A 25,885-nucleotide genomic window follows, 5' to 3' on the forward strand; every position below is an offset into this window, starting at 1 on the left:
ATACGTTGGAGGTGCAAAATGACCAGCTGGAGTTGGAGTTCCCCTACCAGGATTGTACTTCAAACACACAATACAGTTCTTGACCAAGTTCTCTGCACATTTTGGGATGCCACTATTCTGCCATACTGGGGCTAACAGCTTACAGATTCCTTTCACACTGATGTGAGCCATCCCATGAGCCATTGTCACCACTGCAAGCACATACGTGTCGGGTAACAGCCATCTTTGATGCTCTGACAATTCGACCCAACAACCATTCGCATCCAATCTACCCTTGCTTTCTCTCCATTCATTCACCTCTTTCTCAGTGGCCTCGGACTGTATAGACTTCACACTTTCAATAGTGTCCTCACACATACCCACATCAGCAATCCATCTCGCAGGACCTACAACATACATTCGACTCATTGTGTTCCTTGCAGTCTCTTTCGCAACTTCATCTGCAAATGCATTCCCACGACCAACATCATCTCGAATCTTTCTGTGTGCACTGCATTTCACAATCGCGACTTGTAGTGGCAAGGTCAGTGACTCGAGAAGCTCGTTAACTAGCTGACCATGTTGTATTTTTGCACCATGCGATGTCAGGAACCCACGTTCACGCCACAATCGTCCAAAACTGTGAGCCACGCCAAAGGCGTACTGGCTGTCTGTATACACATTCACTCGTTTTCCTTTTGCCAACACACACGCTCTTGTAAGTGCAATTAACTCTGCTGCTTGCGCAGAATTGTGCGGGATACGTGCAGTTTCTACAATCGTGTGCAATGTTGTCACAGCATATGCTGCAGTCGTATCACCATTTGGCAACTTGAAGCATGAACCATCAACCCATAGAGTATCATTATATTCAGGAAGGGGAGTGTCCTGTAAGTCTACTCTCCCTTTTGTCTCTTCTTCTGTCCTAAAACAGCAATCATGTTTTTCGACCTCATCTGTCTCTGCTGGAATGGGCAATAACGTGGCTGGGTTGAGTGTATCGCACCTCTTTATGTGTACGTGACTCGCTAATAGTGTCAGCTCATAACTTGACAGTCGAGCACTAGTTAAGTGCTGTGTCCTCGTTCTGTTTAGCAAAATGTCTACTGCGTGTGGGACCATAACGATCAGTGTATTATTCATTACTAACCCAGCAGACTGTCGAATACAGACAGCTGCTGCAGCAGTGGCCCTCAAGCAACTTGGTAATGCCTTAGCTACAGGATCTAGAGTCGCTGAAAAATAGGCGCATGGGTGCTGTTTGTCCCCAAAGTATTGTGTCAGGACTGATAATGCGCAACCTTCCTTCTCATGGACGTATAATGTGAAAGGCTTACTGTAGTCAGGATTGCCCAACACAGGAGCCGAACACAATGCATCACGCAACTCGTGAAAACTCTTCTGACAATCTTCAGACCAAGGTACAGGATTGGGTGTATCTTTACAGATTAATGCCAGTAAAGGTTTGGCCAACAATGAGAAGTTCAGTATCCATTGTATGCAATATGATATAATGCCCTAGAAAGCACGCACTTCTCTCTGTGTCCTTGGGACACTCAATCTTGCAATTGCCTGTATTCTCTCTGGGGTCAGCTTCCTTCCCTCCTTCGATAAGATGTGACCTAAGTAGGTCACTTCTTGTCGGCAAAGTTGCAATTTCGAAAGAGAGACTTTGTGCTTCATGTCACATAAATGACTCAACAACGACAATGTGGCTTCCTTGCAAATCGCTTCAGTATCTGCAGCGATCAGCAAATCGTCTACATACTGAATGAGAGTCGCACCATCAGGTAGAACAAACGTGTCAAGTTGTGATTTCAGAGCCTGACTGAATATAGATGGACTTTCACAGTAGCCTCCTAAATTGAAGCCAAAAATATCTCTGCTCTCCTCAGCAATAGGGATGCTGAAGAAAGCGTTCTTCAAATCAATCACCGAGAACCAAGTGGCTGAAGCTGGAACCATAGTCAGTAGGGCAGTAATATCGGGAACAACTGGAAACTGTGGCACAACAATCTTATTCACTTCTCTAAGATCAATCACAAATCTGTACACAGGTGGCTGTGAAGGATCAGTACGCTTTAAAACAGGCAAAATAGGACTGTTACAAATGTTGCCTGTTGTCTCTTCAATGACATCTTTCTCAATCAGATCGTAAATGATCGCTAACAACGCCTTTTCACATTTGCTAGAGATCTTGTATTGGGGAATACATGGCAACCTAACATTGGCTCGCAATGTTATGACATATGGCGCTATCTCCAAAAGACCCACATCATTAGAACCAGTAGCCCAAAGTATATCTGGAAGAGATGACAATTCAGTTGGAATATTCTCCTTTGACAAATACATTGGGGAAATCACTTTCTTACCTAGGGTAAGTTGTACTCCCGAAGGAGAACAGTACAAAGTCGCATATAATCTCTTTAACACATCCAAACCTAACAAATTTTCGCCACAACCTGTTGTAAGAATGAGGGGTGCTTCTAATTCATATGGGCCAACAGAAAGGGGCATAGGACTAGAAATCGGGTTTCTAACCGGGGCGCCAGAAAAACCTACTGAAACATTCATTTCGCCAGACAAAGTTGCGCCAGGAAGTTTCGAGTGCATAATTGAACTTTTTGTAGCACCAGTATCCAGCAGAAAAGGTTCTGACACTCCTGATGTAATCACCTCAACATAAGGTCCATTCTGATCTACTGGAACTGAAACAACTCCCTCTCTTTGTCCAAGGCTGTCCTAGCAATCATTACCCTCATACCCGTTTTCTGCGTAATAGTCATCAGCATAGTACTGAGCTGACCTAGAAGACGCATTATGCTGTTGGTCAAAGCTGTTCATGGAATTCTGAGGCGGAAGAGAAGTAGTATTCTGGGGCAAATTTCCACGGCCCCTACCCCTAGGAGCCTGTTGAACACCTCTACCTCTTGCACCAGAAACATCATTTAAACGTCGCAATAAAGCTGGACAACTATTCTTGAAATGACCCTCTTCCTTGCAATACGCACACTGATTTGAACCATACGGTAAACGCTGTTGAGAAGACTCATTTCTTTGTGAGTTTCTCGAATACTGCTGTGGTTGCTGATAATCAGGCTGACTAGTAGTGCGAGGCGGATAGGCTTGCTGGAGAAGGACTTTAGTTTTCAAATCTTTGGTCTTTCTGTCTGTCTTCTCTAACTCGTCTTTGCGCCTATTTTCGTAGTACTGGGCTGTGGCTAAAATCTGCGCTGACGTGGAAACAGCCCAAGCACTCTCTGAATCTTTCAATTTATTACATAGTTCAGGAAGCAGATTATGCACGAACTTGTCTACAAACAATCTTTGGCCACCCTCGGTAGCCATATCCTGACCACTGTGGTCGACGAAAGTCTCTTCAAACCTCGTGAAAAAGTCAAACACATTCTCATCTTTCTTCTGCTTGCATGCAGAAAATTTGTCCCAATTCACACGTAATTCAGGCATTAAAGTTTTCATATATGTGATAATTCTACCAGGAAGTTCTGCTACCAGAGGCTCGGGTTTAGAGCCAACAACTTGTCTAGCATCAGCAGTAGTGATATTAGCCCACGTGCCACCTAATTCTTGATCATGATCTGCATGACGAATCTTACTCCATAAGGGCTGTGGAACAACATTCCCGAACAACATGTCTACATCTGCTAAATTCATTATACATGAGCTGGCAGTCTCTGATAACTCCTTATAATATCCTGCAGGATTTTTACGGGGATCAGGCAATGTCTGCTTGAGTGCTAAAACTTCAGATCTTTTCCAGGGGACATGTACCCATACACGCTGGAAATGCGGTGGAATTGCTGGATTCGCATTCGCATCTCCTTCCCTCCAAACTGGAGGAACCTCTCTCATGGGGTACTGTCGCGCCTTTTTCCTACCTGACATGTCATCCTCATACAGTGATCTAGAGACGTTTCCCTTACTCCTATAAGATAACAACAAATCTATTGCTCGTTTAACATCGGCACCTACAATCATGCCTTCATAGAACTTGAATCGCATACGGAACAATTCCTGCATTTTGCGTTTTGGATCATTGTCTTGCAAATCTTCGCAGAGATATACACACATCTCTTCGAATACATATCTCTGAGTGGGTGCATCCCACTGACGGAAGACTTCCATAACAGACTGAACATCATACTTTACAGTATCAGTGACCCATTTACGTGCTAACTCATTGAGCACTTCTCTTTCCTGATAGTCAGGCAGTTGACTACGCAACTGTCTACGTCCTGTTTTAGGGGCCGTCTTAGGCGACCCAAAGAAAGGTTAGATCAGACCAGTGACAGTACTTGCCACTCTCTGTCGAACAGAAGGAGAAGCTTGCGGAGAGGCAGAAACGTCAGAAGAGCCAGGCTGATGGAAAGCAGAAGTCGAGGCAGTGGCAGAAGTAGTATCAGGATAAACAGTTGGAGCAGTAGGCTAAGTAGTTGGAAAAGTAGATGGAGTATGTAGCAAAGGCGGCGGCCCTTGAGAGGGCTGCGCCGGAGAAGTAGGAACCAGCTGAAGAGGAGCTGGTGCTTGTGCAAGAACTGGAGTTCGTGCGCCGGGGCGCGGTATAACAAAGCGCTTCGGGGGTGCAGTAGCATCTAGCGCATATGGGGGTGGTGAACTCAGTAAATGGGACATTAATGGATCCTTCTCTGATGTTCCTTTTGAACCTTGTCCTTCATGTGGCAACATTGGGTAGCATTTATCTACTGCTAACTTCTTGCTTCTGAGCATTTGTTCACTCTCTTGCTCTTCCTTATTATCCCTGTATGCAACGGCGGCTTGCACCATTGACATACCTCTTTTATTTTTCTTTGCTAATTTCATTTCTTTCTGTTTGGCTTCTTTGCGCCACAAGCGAAAAGAGTCAAACATTGCCGGCCGGGCTTTCTTCTTGAATAATTTGACCTCGAGATTATCTAGGATTTCTGTATCAAAGCTACCATATTGGGGCCATTTTAAAACACCATCTTTTCTGGTGTATTTTATCCACACTTCATTATATGTGATAGGGCCTACTCCGTGCTTTATATAGAGCTCATATGTTGGAGTTCCAATCGGAGGAACCGGACACGAATCCTCTAATCGGGAGTCCTTACTACAACCAAGACAAAACAAGTTTCCAAGTCTGCTAAGACCAGGCATCTTCGCTCACTAGTCTAGCTTCAAACTTCAAAGGATTATCGAATACGATATTTTCGTGAATACACGAATCCCTTGGTTTTGGCGCTTGCAAGTTCCAAACAAGGTGTATCTCAAGGATACCAAAACTAAGAATCAAACTAAGGACTGGGAGACGCTCCACTTATACTTAACTGAAGTATTGATGATCGATGACGTCACTAGAAGACTCGTCTATCGTTTCGCTCTACCAAGGATCACTGGGTCCAAAACAGGGCGATAGTCAGGGCAGCAGTCCTTCGTAGCCGTCGGGACGCGGGGAACCTCGCAGCAAAGACCTTCGGAACCACGTCGACATACACGGGTCGCTGAAGTGGCTGACCGTCCTCTGGAATTTTCTCACGAAGCTCCTCACGAACATCTGGCTTGGACCGTCACTGCTTGATACCGCCCCGAGTTGGGTGCCAACTGAGGTGCCGGGTTTTTAGGAACCCGGTGGTGCCAGGGGAAAACACCCGAAGACCTCTTGAGTTCTTCCTGTTCTGGACCACAGAAACATAGAGTCTTCTAGGTGAAGTCAAAGATCGAGTTTTATTGGCTGCAACCAAGTAACAAGTGTCCTAGAAGTACAACAGCACGGTTTGTAGATTCTCAGGAGACTGTTCGTTTTTACAGAACCTGCCTTCTCCTTTTATACAAAAATAACAGCTGCAGGCAAGAATTCTTTAGTTTACAATACGGTCATATACATATTTCCAAAATACTAAAAAAGCAAAGTCATGACGGCAAACCCACATTTTCGATGTCCAGTTTGTGATAGATGACCCAGCTCGGCCCGGAACTACCATCAGATATCGATGAAACCCCAATAAAATCGGGCACCTCCTCATCGTAAAACTGGCCATAAACAAGAAACAGGGACAGGTGTATGTGTGTGGATAACATGGTTTGTATGTAGTGAATGGTTTATGGCATGTTGTGCCTTGATGCTCTCTTACTCGGCCACTGGGCGAGGAACCGCCCGAACAGGTTTGGCTGGAGGCAGTGGAGTCAACTCGGCCAGGTCATGGGGAAGTCAGCTAAGGTGAACGTGTCCTCTCAGATCAAGCTCGGCCTTAATCAATTGACTATATAAGGGCAAGCCACAAGATGGATGCCGTTCACAAAATGGAGCCCGAGGGTTTGAGACGGAAACCATGATTTAAGGGTGATAGCATCACTCAATCACGACACAAATGCATAGGGATAATGTCCTAATCATTACCGGTCTGCCGACACCAAATTCATCATGGTACGATGATATTTTGTGACACAAGTGTTGGGCCTCGGTACCATATTATAGCAGGGTCAAGAATTTTCAGAACCACAGATTCGGATGCGTTCCAGGTTTATGGTTTCTCGTAAATCTTCAGATTACATGGGTTTCGCATGGAAATGCCCAAAGCAATACCCATGGAACGCCCCATTCCCGCAGTTTCATGTGTAAAAGCGGCACATATGTACAATGCGGTGAATAGCTATTTAGGAGGCCTTGTAAAGATGCTGTGGCACATTGCAGAATGTAAGAAAAGTTACAATCCAGTGGTGCAAAAGTGCCGCTAAGGACCTCCTGCCATTGCAGCTATGAGCACCAAGGAGACCATCACCACCACCCCTGTCATGCATCACTCATCTGAACATCTGCCCCATTTTCTTTGGGTGACGACTAGACCGGATTTCCTCTAAGTTCTGACCTCGGTTGACTGGATCATCAGCAACAGGAAGCTGGAGACAGGGAACTGCAGAAAGCCAGAGACTCTCCACAGCTGCCTGGAACCATGGAAGAAGGAGAGACGCACAGTCAGCCAACCTTAAATTAGGTAATCTGCCGTCTGAGGAGTCACATCCGGGGGCTGCCAGGACTCTACACCAGATGGCCATGTCGCAGTGGAGCCATGTTTTTGCATTGTCGCTGTCGCATGCACCGCCTTCCACCTCTCTTGTATAACCTGCTCCATACTGGGTTTGGCTTCTAATTGTGGCGGGGGTGCCTACTATTCCTACGCCTCCCACTATGACTGGCTCTGTGAATAACAGCTTGTTGCACAGACCCTTAACTCCCTGTCTGCAACACTTGGCAACCAGTAGATTCCAGCCAGGTCCAAACCTGTTCAGCAGGGTCACAGAATCGCGTGTTACCATCTGAGACCACTTGAAGCCTTGCTAGGAAGAGGAGGGAGTATTTGATGCCCAATTCTCTGAGGCTTTGTTTAACCACTAGAAACAACACCCCTCTGCACCACCGTGGCATAGTCAAGGAAGAAAAGTACTGTGGCGTTATCAACTTCACCTCCCCCAGCTTGCGTACCTCCCTCAGGACAGCTTCACGATCCCTGCAGGAGGCGGAAGAGAAAGGGTCTAGGAATTGTCCCGGATGGCAGACAGCTCGCCGGCACTCGATGGGCCTTCTCCACAACAAACAATGGGGAGAGTGCATCTGCTGGCAGTAGGGTATGCAAGCATGTCTCAGTGTCATGATCGGCGTTTTACTGGTAATCACTGCCTGCCTCGTTGTATTGTGTTAGGTGTGAATCAAGTGATTGCCAGAACTACATTTCCCAGGACCACTGCGGGTCACGTATCATGTGGTCTGCGTGTACTCCAGAGACGGAATTTAACAGCGGTTGTTGGAGGTTGCGGCGCCTATAATTCTGGATTACAGGTCTGGCGGATAAGCGCTCAGCAACTTCCCTATTATTGAAGAGGCTGTAAGGGTGCACCTTCACCACTCCTCAGCTTGCCTATTCCAGGCTTAGGACGACTTTGCTTTTCGTCCATTTTGGGGAAATCGGAGATCAGTTGTTTTGTCTCCGTTTGGGTCCCTGGCTGAGAAACACTGCGCCATTCGTGTTTGCTCCAAGTATCGTGTATCTCTGCAGGCGAGGGCCGGGGCGGAGATAGCGGGCAGAGAAGCCGAAGGGTTTGCTGCCCCCACTTTCGAACTTTCCTCTGTTGGATGAGACCAGATTTCGGAGGTCTCGTGCAGAGGAAACTTTGCTTCCTTTTGTTATCATGCTATTCATATGTTCCTCTGTGGGATGAGATCGGATGAAGGTGATCTTGTGCAAGGGAGCTCCTTTGGTTTGGGTACAGGAAATCCATTATGGCTCATTAACTATTGTCAGCTTTACTGTTGGAGTGCCCGAGATAACAGAACTGCCTAAAAGAGGTCTAAGTTCTATGAAAGACGATTCTTTATTCTTTTGCCCAAAATGCCTAGTGATAAGAACTAGGATCAAGATTCATTCGTTTTAGCACTGACTTTCCATACCTCCTAAAAGTGTTGCCTTAGTTGTGTTGTTTTCTACTTATTTGAGGGTATGTAACCACTGGAGTCTAAAGTATCTTTCTACGCTTCACTCACACGGGTAGGTGTAAACAAGGGAAATAGGAAATATGATCTAACATGTAACGCCAGAGTATACATTTGTGTGATGTCTTTGTGCCTTTTTGTCTTTTTGCTAAACTTAGTATATGAAGTGACTTTACCTCTGCCCTCCGCTCTTTTCTATGCCTTAGGCTCCATTTATTTTGCTTTTCATGTTAGGGGAAAAGAGGGGATTGAATGCCTTCTTTACTAGTGTGTATCATTGGCTATTCGTGACATTTGACTTACTCTTTGTTCTTCTTCTGTCTCCCTCCCCGCAGTCCCTACCCTTTCCTTCTCCCCGCTCGATCACCTCAAAAGTCTGTGTTGCTTTACAAGCCAGACTTGGGGTAGTCCAGAGGTGGGCCCCTTATGAGCATCAACACAGTCCTGATGATCGCATGGTGGAGCCTGACACTCAGTATCTGCATTAGCTCTTACCACATTAACGGTGTTCTGTTGGGAGCGGCCCTCCGCATCCTCCACTCTCCTTTCTAGTGACTTCACACGTGCCGTTAGCTACTGTACCTCCAACGTTGCTTTCCTGGTAATTGAGTGGACTTCGAGCAGTTCTTGCTCAATGTTGTGTACCTTGTCAGACAGCTTGCGATGATCTGCGCAATCCAGGGTGAAATCGACTGTGATTTTGTTTATGCAGCCCCAAGGAAAGCATGCGTTTGTTCAAGGAAGGTACCTGTTTTCTACACAGCCACAAAAACAGAGTCTAGTTTGGCATCCAGGGTGTCCGCTGTCACCTACCCCGGCGGTCAGTGACTTCCAGCCGCTCAGTCCACCAACATGAAGGAGCAACCAGGTGTCGACGCCGTCCCTGTGTGCAGGCAGCCCATCGTTGCGCGTTGCGCCAAATTCCCAGACACTATGTATGACATGTGGTGCAGTGTGGCCAGCCGGCTCCTCTCCTCCAGTCAGGTGTATGCTAGCCAGGAATCTTTATTCGGGCAGCACCAAGGGAAATCAATCGGGGACTTATATAGCGTGACTACTCACCCATCTGTGTCTTAAGGTGCTGGGGAGGGAGGCTGATGATCAGACTGGGTGGAGGATCATTCAAAGGTGTAAAGGTCCTTCCTGAAGTGGGTCCGCGCCGCGGATTGCCTGAGGTGCAGGGGCAGGGTGTTCGAGGTCTTGGCGTTGGGGTAGGAGAACGACCTTCTCTGGTGGGTGCGTGGAATGTGAGGTGGTGGTGCATGTATGCGTGTCCTTCGTCGTGTTGAGCTTTGTAGGCGTGAGTGTTGTAATTTAGCAATGATTAGGTTAAGCATTAGCAGAAGACATCTTGTATTTAGAGACTATCTTGTCCATTTTACGGAATCCATTTTGTGTTTCTGTTGGACATTTTGTTTGCCATGTGCTCTGTCCTACCTTCCTGTTAACTGCTCTTTAAATCTGCCTAGAGACAAGATATATTTATCCTTTTCTGCTTTGCACATGCCCAGTTCAGCTTACAGCTGTCTCCAACTTGTAACTGTCAAGATGTGTCCACCAGAATTAGCTTAGTGTCAGCCCCTCCCACTTGTTGCCAGCACACTCTCTGTATGACCTTGTATGTATTTGAAACCAGCATTCTGTACCGTGTACTGCCTTCATTTGAGCCCCTGTGTGGGTATAAAAGGACCAAGTCCTTCCAGTCAGTGTGCTACCTCATACACTACCGAAGGGTGTTGTGTGAATGTAGTTCCACCTCATGAGGTTTAATAAACTCTGTGTTTTCTATTCCAGTTTCTGTGCCAACTTCTTTTTATTGGTCTAAGGACTCTGAGCAGAGAAGGGCGAATCCCTTGGACTGGTAGGCCTGGCTGAGGCTTGCTACTACATGAGTGAAGAGTTTGAAAGTGACTGTCTTGTTGACTGGAGTCAGTGGAGCTGTCTTAGGTGTTGCGTGAAGTGGCTGCGGCGGGGGACCATTCTGGCTGCAGCGTTTTGGGCATTCCGTAGTTTCTTGAGCTGTTTTTGGGTGACGCCATTGTAGAGTGTGTCGCTGTAGTCGAGTCTGCTGGTGATGAGTGCATGGGTGATCTTCTTTGTGGACTCTGCCGGGTTCCATCTGAATGTCTTGCAAAGCAGGCAGAGCTTGTGAAAGCAGTCTGAGGAAACTGCGTGGCATAGGGCGGCCGCTTGTAGGATGCGGTCTATGTTGATGCTGCAGATTGGGTCATGTTTCCCTAGGAGTCAGTCAGCTACTGTTGAGGCGAATGGTGTCATTGGGAGTCATCATCCTGTGACCGCAAACGTTTGGTGACGGAGTAGGTCAGACGGTCGCTGTTGCTCTTTCTTGACCGCGCCAGTCAGGGTGTTGCCTTCGATCATGGTTGAGGGGACCTTCTAGTTCTCCAGTATTACATCTTTCATAGATTCACATGCTTGTATCTTCCCCGTCGTCATGGTGGGAGTCTCACGGTAACAGAATGACCAAAGCAGTATCATAGAGAAGAAAACTGCATAGAAAAGCCCATAGGGACTGTAGTATTTGGTAACCAGACATCTGGCAGACGAGACGAGAGGACCACCCAACCAGAGAGAGGCTTATGCCCCCCTCCCACTGGAGGGTGACATAATAGAGCGTGTACCCACCCCATGGACGGGACCTATTGGTCCTGACCTGTACCTACCTGTACCAACCCTAAATTTAGTATTTAGGGGCAACCCTGAACCTTGCCTCCTCAGACCTCAGCCGAAAAGAAGAAGCAAGAAGAAGGACCGAACAGCTGTGTAGAGAGAAGAGGAGGACACAAACTGCCATGGCCCCAGTCCTATCGGCCTGTCCCTACCTCAGACTCCTCCAACAGAACCTCAGTGTGTCCTGCAGCCAGCAGTCCTCGTAAACCTCTGCAACTACAAAGGACTTTGGGCTAGATGTAGGTAATTATATTTTACCACTTCTTAAATACCCAATTTTACCGATTCGGTATTTAAGAAGTGGTAAAATAGAGGGGGGGGGGTTGGGTGTAGGTATTACAGAATCTGTAAATACAGAATCGTTAAGATTCGGTATTTACCGATTCTGTAAATTCCGATTCGGTAATGCCCATTGATTCCTATGGGCATTGAAGCCCATAGGAATCAATGGGCATTACCGAATCTGTATTTACCGATTCGGAAAATACCGATTTCTGCAAGGGTGCAGGGGGTTTCACTTTGACACCCTCTAGCACCCCAAATACAGGCATGTGTGCCATGTGGCACACAGATATGCCCTAAGGGCATGTCTGTCTGTCACATGGCATAGGTGTGCATGCACACATGTGCATGCACACCTGGATTCGGTATTATACCACCCAGTTGGATTGGGTGGTAAAATACCGAATCTGAAAGGCCTTTGGGACTCAGAAGAGTCCCACCTACATCTAGGAGTTACCGAATCTGTAAAAATACTGATTCGGTATTTTACCGATTCGGTAAATTTACCGAATCGGTAAAATTGGCCCCCCATATATCAAAAACCCATTTACCGGTCGGTAACAGCCGAAATCGGCAGTTACCAGCCGGTAAATGGCCACCTACATCTGGCCCCATGTCTCCTGTGAGCACCAGACTCAAAAGAAACTCTGACTCCGGCCGACCATGATAGTCTTCATCACTCTGCTCCCGGCACCCCGAGTCAGAGTGAACTAACACTGTAAGGCGGTCCTCCCAGTGATCCTAGTCTGGATCTCAGTCACCCATGTACCTCAACCAACTCCTAAATAAACCTGCAGTCAAAAAGGAATTAGTTACTTAGCTTTACACTATAGTTCTCCAGTATTATCTTTCAAAGATTCACATGCTTGTATCTTCCCCGTCGTCATGGTGGGAGTCTTACGGTAACAGAATGACCAAAGCAGTATCATAGAGAAGAGAACTGCATAGAAAAGCCCATAGGGACTGTAGTATTTGGTAACCAGACCTCCTCGTTGTTTGGTCCAAAAGTCAGCCAATCAGCATTGCTGCCCTGCCCTCACACTCCACAGCAGAAGCTACCTGCCTCAGATTTCCAACCGCCTTCGTGTGAGAAAGGAGTCTCCCTGAGCTCTGCTCACGTTGCTGTTCCTGAGTGAACTATTGACCTTTTATTTCAACTATCTTTTCATCTGGATTAAGGTATTGTGTGTACCTAATTTCTTTCATAATGGCTGAAAGCTCTAAAAAGAGGCTTTTCAGGCCTTGCAGATCCTGTGGAAAGGCTAGGCTTTTCTCTGAAGATCCTCACAAGGACTGCTTATATTGTCTTCATCCTAAGCATGTGGCCAAGGATTGTAAATATTGTAGAACCTTCTCTGCTAAACTCTGAGGGACAGAGAGGCTCGTTTGCTGTTGTGGCTTCAAAAGAAGAAGGCCTCATCAGACTCAGATTCTGGGGAGGAATCTTCTAACCTAACACCTAAAAAGAGAAAGGCCTCACATTCTGAGGAAAGAGTGGAGCCTAAAAAGATTAAATCAAAGGAGAAAGTGGCGTCATCGCTCCCTCTTACTCCCCTCAAGAAGCCGTCAGGTCAGAAAGGGGCAGGGTCTGCTCCGTCGACCAGTTCCCTGGTTTCTACTGCAAAATCTGTGGTAAAGTCTTCAGCCCCGTCGACGACCTCACCGTCGACGACGACGGCTCCGTCGACGACAGGAACTAAGGCAGCGTCGACGACGACTACGTCGACGAGTTTGACCATCCCGTCGATGTAGAAACCGTTGACGACGATGTCGTCGACGATGAAGGGATCAGCGACGAAGACGTCGACGACTCCATCGACGGAGACCTCGTCGACGACGGTCCCGTCGACGATGGCTTTGGTGACGACGGCTGCGTTGACGATGGCTATGTCGTCGACGACACCGTCGATGAAGACTGTAATTTCAATGGCAAAGGCATTTAAATCGCCACAGTCGAAGACTTTGATCTCTATTCGCTCTTTTCAGTCGTCGAGGGGTTCGGCGACCATAAGCAAATCTGCAGAATTCACGTTGTGGACGCAGATTTCGCCTCTACCACCATCTTCTTTGCTGGAACACGATTCAGAAGGAGAGGAGCCTTCAGGAGCGGCCTACAGCCCTTCACAACTTAGAATAAAGAGCCAGGACACAGATGAAGAAGAGGTGTTTTCCTTCAAAGAGAGAGCTCAATCTACAAGATATGAATCCTTCCAGGAAACATGTAATTATAATGAGGATGACGAGCAACAAGAAGAGTCGCGAGAGGAGTCAGTCTCTATACCTGTTTCTCTTGTCTCTGACCTGAGGTTCATGATTAACGACTATTATCGTCGTTTTCCAGAGGCAAATGCGCCTCCACCATCCACGCCGGTGGCTACAACGCAACCTCCAAAGACCCAATCTACTCTTCATGAGCAGGCTGTGAGATCACCACCAGTGATAACAATCAGAGACGATCTAACGGATTCTGATGATGATCAACCTGAGGAAGGTGAACTTGTGCAATATTTTACGGGACAGGAGTGGAATGAGTACATTTTGCCGTCGGCCCCTTCACCTACTCCGCCGTCAACCACTTCTCCTCCTCAGGACATAGGAGGTTTCCATGACATTATGGAAAAAGCAGCTAAGGTTTGATTTGAAGATGGAGGTTAAAGAAACGGAATGTTTCTTATATGATTTCAAAGATGATGCCAGGAAATCTGCTCGCTCAATACCGATTATTCCTCACATTTGAGAAGAGGGCCTAAAAATTTTGAAGACACCGGCTTCCATCGCGGTTTCGGTTCCTAGAATCGAAAAGAAATATAGAGCACCAGAGTCTGCTGCGGCCTGTCTGATAGGACACCCGAGACCGGAGTCGGTGGTGACGCAGGCGGCGCAGAGGAATTCAAAGAATCCAGTTGCTACTTCATTGGTGCCGCCACACAAAGAAGGACGGAGGATGGATGGAGCCGGGAAGAGGTTTGCGGTCATGGCAGCCTCTACGATCAAAGCAGCCAATGCTATGGCCCTTATTAGCCGTTTTAACAGGCAAATGTGGTCGGATTTGGCACCCATTCTGTCTGCACTACCAGAGGATAAGAAAGAAGAGGCAGCGGCTATCCTCCGAGACGGGGCAAAGTCGGCATCGAAATCTATTGACATTGCCATGGATGTTTCCTCTATGGCAGTGGTTCCCAAACTTTTGACTCCTGAGGACCCCCATTGAGTCACCACTGGAAGCCGGGGACCCCCAAGCAATTTGTATGATTTAAATTTCAAACATTAAAACAGTAATTCGAAAAAAATTAACACACTTTTGCACACAAAACAAATACTCGAACTACTAATGATTTTAATAAAATATTTACGGGCCCCCATCACCATGGAAAATCACTTTTTGCGGCGTTCCCGTGGCAATAGGGGCTTCACCTTTTTTACAAGGCAGCGTTAAGCCACTTAACGTGGCTTAACGCTGCCTTGTAAATATGACCCCCTTTCATCCAATGCTTAGCGTTAAAGGGTGGGCAGTGGATGTTGCGTGGGTGTTTCCCCTGCAACACCCATTGATTTTGACGCTGCCCCCTATTTACAAGCGTAAATGGGAGGCAGCTCCAAAATTGCGACCAGGGACAACCGGGTGAAATGCTTCATTTCTACTCGTTTTTGCAAAACGCCTTGGATTGTTTATCTTCAGGAAGGTGACCATTCCTGCACCTCAACAATCTTTTTAAAAAAATGCCATTTTATAACTTTCATGTGCGCTGCATTAAGCAGCACACATAGAAGTGACAAAACGACACTTCAAGATTGTTTATGTGCAGGAAGGGGGACCTTCCTGTACATAAACAATCTTCCCCTGTTAAGTGTAGAGCCAGCGCAGGGCTCCACCATATTCTTGTAAATATGGTGCAGCCCTGGGTTTCTGAAGTGGCGGAGTGTGTTGTTAAGCCAAGGAGGCTAACGACACTCTTCGCCACTTCTGTTGTATTTTATATTGAAAGAATTTGCAAGAAAACAAAAAAAGTTAATGGGAAGGTTCGTGCTGCGTCTCCGTGACTAACTTTTCAATGGTTGACTTTATTTCGCAGTAGGAGGCTCCTGCTCCTGCCAGAGCCAGACTGGAAACCCAAAGCAGCCCTTGGCAAATGATTTCAGACCAGTCCCCATACTGAGTGCAGTGAGTGAGCCTGACCACTACAAAGGGGACTTTGGGTGCCTCTCCCCCCAAGCAATTTAGGAAACAATGGTGCAGTCTACAACACATCATTATATATTGAATTGTAGTAGCTTTTAAAGAATAGTAAATGAAGACCTGACTATGCACCAGAATACGACAATCTTTCTGGGGGTTCTTCAATGATTACCCCACTATCACCCTCCAACAGTGCTTCTCATCTCTCCATTGCCTCGCTCTGTCACGTGTATTTCCTTTTCTATAGCATCTCTCATACCATTGTAGTGAAGTCAGAGCACTTTACATCACACACATATAGAGACAGTGAATCATACATGTAAATCAGTGTATAGAAAATGTTACATAAGGCAAAGGGGACTATGAGGTGTAGAATTCACGTTATTCATACTGGTAGGCATTTTTAAAGAGTGCTTGTTCTGAAGATGCACAAACCCAGGATTCATAAAATAACACAGTGGTTAGCAATGACTTTAACAATAAAAATATATTTCCACCCAAAATAAACCTTTTTAGCAGCATCAGGATAATGAAAGACTGGGAAAAACATAAGTTACTAACTTGTACCTTACAGTTTGCAAGCAGCTCTTTGATGACTGTTTATAGGTCTATTTGCTAGATTACGACTGTCACTTATGAACTGCAGAGTAACAAAAGAATCCCTGTGACAAAAGCAGTAACGCACTGACCTATGCATATAAAATAATTTTTCTTAAAATTCGTGGTACACTTCCTTGCAGTGGGCATATTAACCCTCTGTGCTACATTGGATAAGTCAAAGCTGCCACCAGAAAAAACTCTCCTCTCTCCAGCTGGGACATTAATCACTGTTGTTATCTCGACACCTTTATTGTTCTTTGAAAACTGCTAATTAAACAAGATACATTGCATTGCTTTTAAAACTGATGTCTGCGGATCCCCTGGGAATGTGTCAGGGAGCCCTGGATGTCCGCGGACCACAGTTTGCGAAACACTGCTCTATGGCGTTCAGGCAGATGGCAGGAGCAGTTTCGCTTCGGAGACAGGGTTGGCTAAAGGCAACTTCCTTTCGTCCGGAGCTGCAAGCGAAGATTGTGGACATGCCATTCAATGGCGAACATTTATTTGGAAAGCACGTAGACGAAGCGCTACAGGGTATCAAATCAGACACGGATACAGCTAGAGCGCTGGGATCCCTTCAGCAAGGACGGTTCCAGTCCTTTCATAAAAGAGGTGCAAGGGGTCAATCTAATCAGAGGTCTTCATATCAGACCAACAGATATGAGCCTTATAACCAACAAGCATATAGGCATTACAATACAGGCAATCAGTACAGGCACTCCAACTCCTCTTTCCAGCAGCAGTCTAGGGGTAAGTCTTCCAATTGAGGAAAGAATCAACAGTCTAACAGACGACAATGATCTCAGGCTGGCGCTCCCCACACAGCAGATCCCGGAAAACGACCACTATCTGTCTCAATACTTCAACAATTGGATGTCCATAACATCGGACAAATGGGTTTTGGACGTAATAAGCAGAGGCCATACCCTAGAGTTTGTGGAAATGCCACCAGTTCATCCCCTGGTGCTCAGACACCACCTACATCGTCAGGAACTGCAAAAGGAAGTCCAATCACTATTGCAGAAGGGGGCTATAGAAGAAGTACTGCAACAACACAGAGGGAAAGGCTTCTATTCGCATTTCTTCCTCCTCAAAAAGAAACAAACTCTGAAGTGGAGACAGGTATTGGATTTGAGGGATCTCAATCAATACATAAAGAAAATTCCCTTCCGAATGCTCTCATTGCAAGAGATCCTTCTAATGTTAAAAGAGAAAGACTTCATGGTGTCATTGGGTCTCATGGATGCGTACTTCCATATCCCAATTCATCGGAAGCACAGAAAGCATTTAAGATTCGCTGTGGAGAGTCGCCATTTCCAATTCAAGGTGTTGCCATTTGGCCTCAAATCGTCCCGAGGGTGTTTACCAAATGCATGGCCCCGGTGGCGGCCCACTTAAGGTTAAGAGGGCATTGCATTTACCCATATCTGGACGATTGGCTGGTGACAGGTCCATCATTCACAGGAGCCAGAAGATCCCTTCAGTGCTGCATCCGGCTGTTCCATCGCTTAGGCCTAAGGACCAACTTGGAAAAGTCTTCACTGACTCCATCTCAGGGCATTCACTTCTTAGGGGCATGGATATGCACCAAGGCAGTGAAAGCATACCCGTCCGAGGAACAGATGAAGAAGATAATGGGCCTAGCAACATCCCTTCAGACAAAAAGGTTCACTTCGGTGAGGATGTACAAATCCTTGTTGGGGATGATGTCCTCTTGCATCCCACTGGTTCCAAACTGCCGTCTTCGAATGAGACACTTGCAGGAACATCTGGACGAGCAGTGGGTTCAGTCCAAAGGAACCTTCGAAGATCGGATTACCATCACTCACCGTATGAAGGTGGCCATGTCATGGTGGAAGGTTCAGAAGAACTTAAATCAGGGTCTGAATTTTATACCTCAGTATCACGAATATATGATGACGACGGACGCTTCGTTGCAAGGATGGGGCGCGCACCTTCAAGAGCTGGAGATCCAGGGCCGCTGGTCAGAGTGGGAAGCACAGCTTCACATAAATATGTTAGAGCTCAAAGCAGTGTTTCTGGGACTCCAAGCTTTCCTGCCCAGAATCCAGAGCTCGTCGGTGCTCATTCAAACGGACAGCACCACGACTATGTTTTATCTTCTAAAGCAGGGCGGAACAAGATCCAAACAACTTTCTGCGCTGGCGCAAAGAATCTGGAAATGGCTGATAAGCCACGACATTCCAATTCAGGTACAACATATACAGGGCATCCTCAACACAGGGCAGATGTCCTGAATCTCACGACGAGTGTGACGCACGAGTGGGAACTGCACGACACTCAGCTGCACAAAGTGTTTCAAAAATGGGGCACACCAACATTCGACTTGTTCGCAACCAGAGACAATTCGAAATGCGTCCAGTTTGCGTCCAGGTTCCCTCAGCGAGATTCCAAGGGAAATGCGTTTCACATGGACTGGACGGGAATGTTCGCTTACGCGTTCCCACCAATTCCCTTAATACCACGAGTGCTCCGCAAAATGAGGTCAGAACCATGTCATGTCATTCTGATAGCACCAGCTTGGCCGAGACAGGCATGGTTTTCAGATCTGCTGCAGATGTCAAAACGATTCAGAAAAGGGGGTGGTGATGGACAGAACATCTGAATTAAGCAGAACACTCGTAAACAGTCAACAGATCAGGGCTTGATCCATCACCGTTTTTTAGCTCACTGCACCATCCAAGCTCAGAACCTGGCTACATGCAAATTAGTCTGTCCCTGGCCCAGTGCATCATGGGAACAGGACAGACCAAACTACCAAGCCAATTCTTTTACTGGAAAGGAAACAAGCTTCCGGGGACCGGTTTCTGGCAATACAGCCGTCTTCGGCCCGGCTTGCTTGAATCCTGATGGTGCAGTGAGCAATGGACTCACATCTGAGTATACCCTTCCACGCTTGTGGTGGACAAAACGATTCAGAAAAGGGGGTGGCGATGGACAGAGTATCTGAATTAAGCAGAACACTCGTACCCAGTCAACAGATCAGGGCTTGATCCATCACCCTTTTTTAGCTCACTGCACCATCCCAGCTCAGAACCTGGCTACATGCAAATTAGTCTGTCCCTGGCCCAGTGCATCATGGGAACAGGGCAGACCAAACTACCAAGCCAATTCTTTTACTGGAAAGGAAACAAGCTTCCGGGGACCGGTTTCTGGCATTACAGCCGTCTTGGGCCCGGCTTGCTTGAATCCTGATGGTGCAGTGAGCAAGGGACTCACATCTGAGTATACCCTTCCACGCTTGTGGTGGACAAAACGATTCAGAAAAGGGGGTGGTGATGGACAGAGTATCTGAATTAAGCAGAACACTCGTACCCAGTCAACAGATCAGGGCTTGATCCATCACCGTTTTTTAGGTCACTGCACCATCCCAGCTCAGAACCTGGCTACATGCAAATTAGTCTGTCCCTGGCCCAGTGCATCATGGGAACAGGGCAGACCAAACTACCAAGCCAATTCTTTTACTGGAAAGGAAACAAGCTTCCGGGGACCGGTTTCTGGCATTACAGCCGTCTTCGGCCCGGCTTGGTTGAATCCTGATGGTGCAGTGAGCAAGGGACTCACATCTGAGTATACCCTTCCACGCTTGTGATGGACAAAACGATTCAGAAAAGGGGGTGGTGATGGACAGAGTATCTGAATTAAGCAGAACACTTGTATCCAGTCAACAGATCAGGGCTTGATCAATCACCGTTTTTTATCTCACTGCACCATCCCAGCTCAGAACCTGGCTACATGCAAATTAGTCTGTCCCTGCCCCAGTGCATCATGGGAACAGGGCAGCCCAAACTACCAAGCCAATTCTTTTACTGGAAAGGAAACAAGCTTCCGGGGACCGGTTTCTGGCATTACAGCCGTCTTCGGCCCGGCTTGCTTGAATCCTGATGGTGCAGTAAGCAAGGGACTCACATCTGAGTATACCCTTCCACGCTTGTGGTGGACAAAACGATTCAGAAAAGGGGGTGGTGATGGACAGAGTATCTGAATTCAGCAGAACACTCGTACCCAGTCAACAGATCAGGGCTTGATCCATCACCGTTGTTTAGCTCACTGCACCATCCCAGCTCAGAACCTGGCTACATGCAAATTAGTCTGTCCCTGGCCCAGTGCATCATGGGAACAGGGCAGACCAAACTACCAAGCCAATTCTTTTACTGGAAAGGAAACAAGCTTCTGGGGACCGGTGTCTGGCATTACAGCCGTCTTCGGCCTGGCTTGCTTGAATCCTGATGGTGCAGTGAGCAAGGGACTCACATCTGAGTATACCCTTCCTGCCAGGGACGGACTAATTTGCATGTAGCCAGGTTCTGAGCTGGGATGGTGCAGTGAGCTAAAAAACGGTGATGGATCAAGCCCTGATCTGTTGACTGGGTACGAGTGTTCTGCTTAATTCAGATACTCTGTCCATCACCAACCCCTTTTCTGAATCGCAGATGTCAAAAGGCAACAAAGTGCAATTCCCGACATTCCAGAACCTCATTTCAATGAGCAACGGCCAGATTCTGCATCCAGACCTAGCATCGCTAAAAATATCCGCAAGAAACCTCATGAGCGGGAATTCCAAGCCTTGAGCATTCCTCAAGACTGCAGACAAATTCTATCCCAATCTAGAGCTATGTCCACCAACAAGACATACACAGCAAAATGGACTCGTTTCTGCCACTTGTGTGCCAGTCAAAATCTACACCTGTTGACGGTACCCCCTGAAGGTATTCTGCCTTACCTGTTGTCGTTATCTAAGGCAGGTCTGTCACATGCCTCATTGAAGGTGCATTTGGCGGCAATATCAAGATTCAGGAGAGTGCCAGATGAACAGTCTCTCTGGTCTCATAGACTCATAAAAGAGTTTGTTAGAGGGCTCTTGAGAGTTTTTCCACCCATTCAGCGCCCGCCAGTGCCCTGGCACCTCAATACAGTTTTGACGCAACTTATGAGGCCACCTTTCGAGCCTATACACAAGACATACTTACAGTTCCTCTTGTGGAAGACAGCCCTACTGCTCGCCCTTACATTGGCGAGGAGGGTTAGCGAAATTCAAGCCTTTTCAGTAGGAGAGCCTTTTCTTCAATTTCGCCAGGACAGGGTTGTATTACGGACAAATCCTACATTCATACCCAAGGTCCCTACTTCTTTTCACCTCAACGAGCCAATTATTTTGCCTACTTTCTTCAGCAATCCCTCATCTGAAGCAGAAAGAGCGTTGCGTTCTTTGGACATAGCTAGATGTTTAAAGTTCTACATAGAACGAACAAAGACATTCCGCAAATCCAAACAGTTATTTATTGCATTTTAAGGACAAAGGAAGGGGCTTCCTCTGTCAAGACTGAGTATTGCCAGATGGATATTATCGGCTACCATGAAATGTCATGAAAAAGCGGGAAAGCCGCTTCTTTCCAGAGTGAATGCTCATTCCACAAGGAAGATGGCGACATCAATGGCCTTGTTCGCAGGAGTGTCGCTGCCCGACATCTGCAGAGCGGCGACGTGGAAGAGTGTGCATTCATTTACCAAGCACTACTGTCTGGACACTGCGTGGAAAGAGGACACAGCAGTGGGACAAGCTGTTCTGAAACGTCTATTTCAATAAGGTATACTTTGGTTATCTGTTAATATTCTATACAGTGCATTTTTATATATATAGAAAATACGTTATAGATGGTTTTATTATGTTTTCTTTCTAGAACTTGCACATTATGTTATAAAGGAATTTGGTTTTTATTCTTGCCTGACCTGTGTATTTTAAGATCATGTTCTAACAATGTTTCAGCTGCAGAACTTCCTTCTGGGTTCTATCCTGGAAACGCTGCAGGTTTTGTGAGCACTTCTTACTACTCTGATACAAGCATGTGAATCTGTGAAAGATGTAATACTGGAGAAGGAATTAGTTACTTACCTGTACACTATAGTTCTCCAGTATTATCTTTCATAGATTCACATGCGCCCGCCCACCTCCCCGTTTCTCAGGCAGAACCTGTTTTCTCAGTATTTATCCATGTCTCTCACTTGGGGACGGAAATCTGAGGCAGGATGCTTCTGCTGGGGATGTGAGGGCAGGGCAGCAATGCTGATTGGCTGACATTTGGACCAAACAATGAGGAGGTCTGGTTACCAAATACTACAGTCCCTATGGGCTTTTCTATGCAGTTCTCTTCTCTATGATACTGCTTTGGTCATTCTGTTACCGTAAGACTCCCACCATGACGACGGGGAAGATACAAGCATGTGAATCTTTGAAAGATAATACTGGAGAACTATAGTGTAAAGCTAAGTAACTAATTCCTTTTTGACTGCAGGTTTATTTAGGAGTTGGTTGAGGTACATGGGTGACTGAGATCCAGACTAGGATCACTGGGAGGACCGCCTTACAGTGTTAGTTCACTCTGACTCGGGGTGCCGGGAGCAGAGTGATGAAGACTATCATGGTCGGCCGGAGTCAGAGTTTCTTTTGAGTCTGGTGCTCACAGGAGACATGGGGCCAGATGTAGGTGGCCATTTACCGGCTGGTAACTGCCGATTTCGGCTGTTACCGACCGGTAAATGGGTTTTTGATATATGCGGGGCCAATTTTACCGATTCGGTAAATTTACCGAATCGTTAAAATACCGAATCAGTATTTTTACAGATTCGGTAACTCCTAGATGTAGGTGGGACTCTTCTGAGTCCCAAAGGCCTTTCAGATTCGGTATTTTACCACCCAATCCAACTGGGTGGTATAATACCGAATCCAGGTGTGCATGCACATGTGTGCATGCACACCTATGCCATGTGACAGACAGACATGCCCTTAGGGCATATCTGTGTGCCACATGGCACACATGCCTGTATTTGGGGTGCTAGAGGGTGTCAAAGTGACACCCCCTGCACCCTTGCTGAAATCAGTATTTTCCGAATCGGTAAATACAGATTCGGTAATGCCCATTGATTCCTATGGGCTTCAATGCCCATAGGAATCAATGGGCATTACCGAATCGGAATTTACAGAATCGGTAAATACCGAATCTTAACGATTCTGTATTTACAGATTCTGTAATACCTACACCCAACCCCCCCCCCCCCTCTATTTTACCACTTCTTAAATACCGAATCGGTAAAATTGGGTATTTAAGAAGTGGTAAAATATAATTACCTACATCTAGCCCAAAGTCCTTTGTAGTTGCAGAGGTTTACGAGGACTGCTGGCTGCAGGACACACTGAGGTTCTGTTGGAGGAGTCTGAGGTAGGGACAGGCCGATAGGACTGGGGCCATGGCAGTTTGTGTCCTCCTCTTCTCTCTACACAGCTGTTCGGTCCTTCTTCTTGCTTCTTCTTTTCGGCTGAGGTCTGAGGAGGCAAGGTTCAGGGTTGCCCCTAAATACTAAATTTAGGGTTTGTACAGGTAGGTACAGGTCAGGACCAATAGGTCCCGTCCATGGGGTGGGTACACGCTCTATTATGTCACCCTCCAGTGGGAGGGGGGCATAAGCCTCTCTCTGGTTGGGTGGTCCTCTCGTCTCGTCTGCCAGATGGCGGGGACTGAGATTTGTGCTTCACCTCACTTCTCCCACCTGATTGGTGGAGTTGGCAAAGGTGGCCACACCTCTCTTCCTATCTTGGTTTTCCCGCTGATTCTCCTGCTAAAAGTGGGGATCAGGCCTGGGAGGTGCCGGTTGCTTGGAGCAGCAAATGGCTTGGGTAGCTAACAAGGACAGTAGGCCTTTGAAGCTTCCCCTTCATGGACCCTGCCCATCCTGGGGGAGGAGGCTTGGCCCCTCGTCCCAGGATGTGCTATGTTTCAGGACCGCCAGAGCGGCAGGCTCTTTACCCATGGGTCCCAGGGGTCCAGAAGCATGTGTGTTGGTGGCAGCTGGCCACAGGTCAGCCCCTGGTAAATGGAACAACAGGTACCAAGGGCACTGTGACCAGGGAAACCCTCTAAGAGCTGCAGCACCTATTGTGCCACTCTTAGTGGCCCTGTACCATTACACTCACACACTGCCTTTGCAGGCTGCGTGTCTTGATGCAGAACAAAATGAAGAGTCGACATGGCACACATCCCTATGTGCCATGCCTACAACCGCCCTGGTGTAGATCAGTCACCCCTCTGGCTGGATGCACTATACAAATATGTGTCGTTACTTAGCAAACAAACAGTTAGCATACTTTTAGTATGAAGTTTTTACTACGCAAGATTTTACTGTGCATACTTTTCGTTTGCAACTGCTTAGAAATCCAATTAAAATGCTTTTTCTTCGCAATAAAATATTTCACATACTACTACATTGCATTGTAAGCTCGTTTTTTATTATAAATTAATTGAAATAGTAACCTATCTCCTGGGACGGGATGCCAGGGAAATAGGGGTTTTGAGTGGGGGAGTGTATGTATAAATACAGCAAAACTCCAGACTTCGTCCTTCTTGCTACATTTCATACTTTTGTTTTTTTTTCTTTTACTAATTTTTTCTTTTCTACACCTTACTACTAATCCAACTATCCTCCCTCCACTTTCCTTCAATAAATAATTACCTCGACAAACACATAAATTATTCTTTTTAAATGTCTTACCTGTACTGCGCTCTTCTATTCTTTTTGTCGTTGCGCGTCAATCCTCCAAATTGACGTTTTTACGTTCTTGCATCTGCTTTCAAGAATGTTCATGAAAATAGATAAAGGATTTTTTTTCCAATTCTATCCATTGACTTACTGCTCGCCAGTGACTTTAGAATGTTCCTTTATCTTTTTTTTATTTTTATTATTCAGCATAACCACAACTCCGTCACCGACCTACAGTCCACAGATACTGTCTGTTCAAAGACTAAGGTAATTACCCATGACCTCAACTGTTTCAACCTCAACAAGTTAACATCAGAACATGGGCTTCTATGGGAATTAACAAAGGCATATTATCAAGCCCCTTATCGCTGTTTTATCAGCAGTTTCCTGTCAATAAAACAGCGATAATTTTAATACCGGTCCTTGATAATAGGGCCCTCAATTTTTATGTTCTTTTTTTTAACTGTACAGCTAACTTGCATGCTTCTCTTCCGCATTTTCCCTATTCTCCTTATGATGTGTAATGTAATGATAGTTGCCTAGTTACGGTATCCACTAATGTAATTAATTATTTTATCATTTTTCTTACCTGTAAATCGATCTTGCATGCTTCTCTTCCACATTTTCCCAAACCCCATTTTGATGAGTAAAGTAATTATAGTTGCCTAGTAACGGTTTCAGCTATCTTACGTAGTAATGGTTTCTGCAAAGTACCAGTATTTTCATAATAGAGGCATGCATACTAAAAGCATGCATAGTATTGAAACCTGCGAAGTAAAAGATGCTAACAAATGGTAATTCGAAGTAGAGGCCGCGTAGTAATGATAGTTTACCGCACTATACCAGTGGTGAGGGTACCCTACAGTGTCTTAAATCCATTCTTAGACATTGTGCAGTGCTGTCATTTAGAGTATACCAGCAGCCCCTTAATTGCTACACTGAAAACTGAGAAGTTTGTTATCAAACTTCTCCGCACATTAAACCCACACTGATGCCAGTGTGGGATTTAATAAAAAATGCACACAGAGGACATCTTGGAGATGCCCCCTGAAAAACGACCTACCCCTAGTGTCCAGGCTGAGTGGCTGCATTCAGCTGCCACCACCAGACATGTT

The 25,885-nt window shown here is 46.4% G+C and overlaps 1 protein-coding gene and 1 pseudogene across 1 annotated transcript in view; both read left to right on the top strand.

Annotated features, from left to right (window-relative positions):
- Positions 1–25,885, top strand: part of LOC147746868 (HORMA domain-containing protein 1-like) — a 1,271,881-nt gene that overhangs the window by 1,133,965 nt on the left and 112,031 nt on the right. The gene's annotated exons all lie outside the window — the stretch shown is intronic.
- Positions 12,648–18,475, top strand: LOC147746871 (uncharacterized; annotated as a pseudogene).

Source organism: Lissotriton vulgaris, chromosome 1_1 (assembly GCF_964263255.1).
Source record: "Lissotriton vulgaris chromosome 1_1, aLisVul1.2, whole genome shotgun sequence".
Taxonomy (NCBI): Eukaryota; Metazoa; Chordata; class Amphibia; order Caudata; family Salamandridae; genus Lissotriton; species Lissotriton vulgaris.